The 5,463-nt window shown below is 36.1% G+C and overlaps 1 long non-coding RNA gene across 1 annotated transcript; it reads left to right on the plus strand.

Annotated features, from left to right (window-relative positions):
* The first annotated feature begins 4,319 nt into the window (after positions 1-4,319).
* LOC107612142 (uncharacterized) lies at positions 4,320-5,108 on the plus strand. Its single transcript, XR_001613613.3, has 3 exons — positions 4,320-4,748; positions 4,834-4,867; positions 4,950-5,108. It is a non-coding gene; the product is annotated as an uncharacterized LOC107612142 (long non-coding RNA).
* The last annotated feature ends 355 nt before the right edge of the window (positions 5,109-5,463 follow it).

Below are 5,463 nucleotides of genomic sequence, written 5' to 3' on the forward strand. Positions count from 1 at the left end.
ATGAGTGGATAAATTGGAATTGCATGACTCATTTAGATAGATGCATTTAGAATAGGTTGCATTGCATAACATTCCACCACTTTAACCTTACCTTATTCTTTACCTTGGATTTAGCATGAGGAATGCTATTGTTTAAGTGTGGGGAGGTTGATAAACCCATATTTTATGATATATTTTGTGCTTAATTTGAGTGATTTATTCAATCCTTCACCCACTTATTCATATTAATTGCATGGTTTTACTTTTCCTTCCTTATTATGTGATGTATGTGAAAAACATGTTTCCTATGCTTTAATATTAATTATTTTTAATTACCTTTATTTCCATTCGATGCCGTGATTAGTGTGTTGAGTAGTTTCAGATCTTCTAAGGTAGGAATGACTTAAAGGATGGAAAGGAAACATACAAAAATGGAAGGAAAGCACCAAACGGAGCTTCTGAAGAAACTGGCATCCACGCGATCGCATGGACAAAGCGATCGCGTGCCAAGCGCGAATCAGCAGCGACGCGGCCGCATGACTGATGCGACCGCGCACCTTAAGCAGAACGCACATGACGCGGTCGCATGACTGACGCGACCGCGTGGAAAGGAAATGCTCCGAATGACGCGACCGCGTGACCCATGCGGACGCGTGACAGAGGCCACGCACCAAAAATTGCAGAAAATGCTCATAGCAAATTCTGAAGCCCTTTTTGGCCCAAATCCAAGTCCAGAAGGCATAGACCAGAGGTTACAAAGTGGGGGAACGCATCCATTCAGGGAGAGCTCGCCAATTTTCACTTTCCATGATTTAGATTTAGTTTTGAGAGGGAGATTCTCTCCTCTCTCTCTTAGGATTAGGATTAGGATTTAGGACTTCTCTTAGTTTTTAAGAGTGACTCTCGATCCAAGTTTAATATTTACTTTAATACTTTTATTCGTACCTATAAATGTTGCCAACTTGACTTATGAACCCTTTCCATGTTATGATTTGAATTAATGATTATTTGAGGTATTTCAGTTATTGATTGCTTTCTCTTTAATTTGTGTTACCATTGCTTTCCTTCTAAGGACATTTTTATTCCAACAATTTTACTTTTTCCCCTTTTGGTCTTGGTTAAGAAATCAGTAACTCAACATTATTCAACTCAGCATAATTGATAATCGTTATCTTGCTAATTGAACTAAACTTCAATAATCCCAACTTTTTCTTAGGAAATAAATAGGATTCGAAGGTCAAACTAATTAGTCCCTTGACTTTCCTTTACTTTAGTAAAGGTTAACTAAGTGGAATTTAGATTCAACTTTCATTATTGTTGAGAGAGATAACTAAGTTGGACTTCCAATTTCTCTTACCTTGCCAAAAGATTGCTTTACAGTATTTATTTACTTTAATTGCCATCTACTCCACCTGTCATTTAAATCACTTGCTTCTCACCTTCTAAACCCCGATTACAACCTTTATAGCCAATAATAAGAACATACTTCCTTGCAGTTCCTTGAGAAGACGACCCGAGGTTTGAATACTCGGTTAACAATTTTTAAAGGGGTTTGTTACTTGTGACACCCAAAAACGTTTGTATGAAAGGACTTTTGAAGGTTTAGAAACTATACTTGCAACGAGGATTTATCCGCAATTTTCTAGACCACGCAAAAGTTCTCTCATCAGTGCTACATGAGCTAATGATTGGTTCAAGGAGATTGGGTGATCCTTGCAAGCACAAAAAGTCCCTGAGAGACAGCGTGTAGAATTTGCTGCTTATATGTTGAGAAACAATATGCAACATTGGTGGCAAGGAGTACTTCAACTACTAGGGAGAGAAGTTGTTGATATCACTTGGGAAGAATTTTCAACTAAATTTCACAAAAAGTATTTTTCTCAGTGTTTTCGCATCGCTAAGGAACTAAAGTTGCTTCAGCTAAGACTGGGAAACATGGCAATCACTGAATATACTCGTAAGTTTGAGGAGTTATACCGATTCTTGAAGGTTTGTCAAGGAGCACCAGCTACTTTCGAGAAATGGAAGTACATCAAGTTTGAGCGAGGACTTAGAGAGGAACTACTAGCTCACGTGGGTCCAATGGAGATCCGAAATTTTGTGAAACTAATTAACAAGAGCCAACTGACAGAGGAATACGTAAAGAAGTTAGCAGTATCACAAACTAACCAAAGAGACTTTTTACCAAGAGATTTCAATCGTAACCTTGCCCTTTAAGGAAGGAACTTCAAAGTGACAAGGCAGGCTATTCCTCGTCAGAATCCACAGAATGGTAATTTCCCTCCTCATCATAGCATGGATAATATCGATCGGCACCCAGATTTAGGCAAATAGCCACAACCAACCCAGTCAAGACCAATATGTACTGTGTGTAGAAAGAGTCATAGAGGCAGACGCTACATGCTCGAAACAGAAATTTGCAATCAGTATGGCAGATAGAGACACAGAACTAAAAATTGCCACCAATGAACGGTCGGACTTATTCCTCCCAGATCTCAACCATAAAAAAGGGTATTTGCTGTGAACACTAAAAATATCACTAAAACTGATTCCTTCACTCAAAGTAACGAAATTTTGAGGACAATTTTTTTTTTAAAAGGTAAAATATAAGAACTCGATTTTTCTGCTTCAAAAATTTCGTTTTTTTAAATTAATTACAATTTTTGTAAATGGATATGTGTGTGTTAGATAGATATTAAAATAGAGAAATATAATTTAACTTATCTTGCTAAGTTAAAATTTTTATTCTGTTGTAATTAACGACAAGACTCAGTAATTTAAAAATTACCATTTCGATTAATTATTATGCAAAATAATCATTTCTATGAGTTATTTATTATCTCTTTAAATGTTCATGAGAGGAATTAATAGATGAATCACTATATTAGTTATTCCAAGACCACATCAAATTGAATGACCGGAATGTCCTTTTGGTTAATTAATGAACCAAGCTTTAAACTGATTTGTTTTCTTTTCTCTTACTTCAACCGAACCACACTCCATCTTAACCAAACCAAAGAAACCCTGAGGCAGCGTTTGGTTCATGTCCATGTCCACTAGAGACATGGACACGGTGGAACGTGTATACTGTTTGTTTGTTGAGACACAAAATTTTGATGGACACGGTTACACACAGATGTACATGAAATACATGTATTTTGTGTATCTCCTTTAAGCTGTGACACTGAGACATAACTGATGAGACACAAATTTTTTCAATTTTATCCCTTGTTATTTTTTAAAATTCCAATTTTATCCTTTACCCTATCTTCATAACTCTCCATCTTCTTCTCCAATTCATTCCACCTTTCAACTTCTATTCTACCCCTGCCTTCTCCTTCTACCATTGTCACCTTCACCACTATCGACGTCGCCACCGCCTCCTTCCTTTGTCCGCCTCTCTTCTTCTCTTCTGCCTTCTCTCTCTTCTTCCGTCGCCACCCTCATCTCCCTCTCAGCGTTGTTGCCGTCACCATCGTTGTGCCGCCTCCCTCTCGCCTTCCGTCATCCCCATCGTCGTGCCGCCTCCAGATCTACCTTGGTTCGCCTCTCTTCTTCGTCGCATGTGTCGATGTCTCTGATGCCTCGCTTTGCCTCTAGATCTACCTTCACCCACCTCCGTTGTCTTTGTTGGTTCGTGCCGGTGTTAACGCCTCTGTTGCCTCTTCCTGTATATAGATCTGTCTTCACCGCTCCCATATCTGTTTTTCAAATTGTACTTATTTTTTGTATTTTTTTCATTATTCTTTTTCATTGGATATATTTTGTTTAAGTTTCTTTTTTTTTTTATCTCTATTTTAATTTTTTATATATAAAAAAATTATTGATTTGATTATTGGATTAAAGATTTTGATGATATTTCATAGTTATTTAGATTGAGGTTGAAAAATTAATGACAGTGATGGTGAAAAGTAATATTGGTAGTGGTATTGCAGTGATAAGGGTAAATATGATATTTAGTTAAAATCAATGTGTCTTGTATATCATTACCAAATATAGTAAAAAAAAAGGTTTAATTACTCTGTTGGTCCCTATAGTTTCGCGAAATTTTCAATTAGGTCCCTATATTTTTTTTTCCTTTTAATTAAGTCCTTGTACCAACTTTTTTTTTTAATTGGGTCCCTACACTTTTTTTCCTTTTATTTAGGTCCTTATACTAATTCTTTTTTTTAGTTGGGTCCCTATAAAATTAAGCCAATTACTACTAAAAGAGACTTAATTAAAAAAAAAATTAGTACAAAGACCCAATTAAAAAAAATATAGGAACCTAATTAAAAATTTTATAAAACTATAAAAACCAACAAAATAATTAAACCTATTATTTGTGTTTATGTATTTGTGTGTCAAAGAAACTATCCGCACACTGCCTGATTGCCCTTTTTACTCTTTTTCCTTCCTGCACCGATGCAAACCCAACGAAGAACCATGGTTCTACCTCTTCTCATTAATGTGCTGCTGTATTGAGGAAAGAAGGAAGACACAAAGCCTTCTATCACATGTCACCTATCCTCCCTTCTCTTCTATTTAATGAGTACAAGCCTCCCTTCTCTTCGTCACTCACACAAGCAAACACACGAAAAAAAGAGAAAAGAGAGAAAGAACAGCGACGGGCTGAGGAGAAGGAGAAGGAAGCACGAATAGAATCGTCATCACCATCTTCGTGCATAATCGTCGAAGAAGGGGAAAGAAACTATGGAAGATGCTACCCGAAGCCAGAGGAAGAGCTCCATTCCTTTTTCTTTCTGATTTTTTCAACATTTTTCTACTGGGTAAGAACCAGTAGCTTCTATATTCTTCTATTTCTTCCCCAATTCGAAAGTTCTATCCTTATTGAGCTTCAATTTCTTTGTTTAGTGACCAAACCATTCAAGTTCAGTCCATTACAAGAGTAAGAATCCTTCTCTTGCTCCATATGAGGTTCGGCCATTTGGCTCTGTGATGTAACAAATTGCTTTAATTGTGTTTGTTAGGGTTTTTGATTCAAGATAAGCAAAGGAGCAGAATTCGGTTTGTAATTCTCAAAGAAAAGGAAGGGTTAGGATGTCAGTTTAGTCTTATATGTTACCGTTAGTTGTATTTTCTTGTTATGGATGATTTAGTGTGATTAAATATTATAATTGTTGCTGAAATTACTGCTATTATGCCTTGATATTGTTGAAGAATTGTTGATATAAATAGTGCAGTGGTGATATTGTGAATTGTGGTATATTGTGCAGAATGTTATATCATTTGTGATATATACATTGATTTGAGGCTCTTGGCTGTGCTTGAGTTGGAAATATGAAATAATAAGAATCAATTATGAGAATAATTGAATGTGTAGGTTAGAATTTTAGGAGATTGAAATTGGTTATTGAATATTAGGGAGAGATGCTCAGAATTTCTGCATAATTTTGGGTAGCAGCTTGCCGTAAGACCTAGGATCAATATAGATATATTTTCTATAACAATTTACTTTTTTAATAAACTTTAAGATGTCTAGAG

The sequence above is a fragment of the Arachis ipaensis genome, chromosome B8 (genome assembly GCF_059453495.1).
Source record: "Arachis ipaensis isolate K30076 ecotype BB chromosome B8, ASM5945349v1, whole genome shotgun sequence".
NCBI classification, from domain to species: Eukaryota; Viridiplantae; Streptophyta; class Magnoliopsida; order Fabales; family Fabaceae; genus Arachis; species Arachis ipaensis.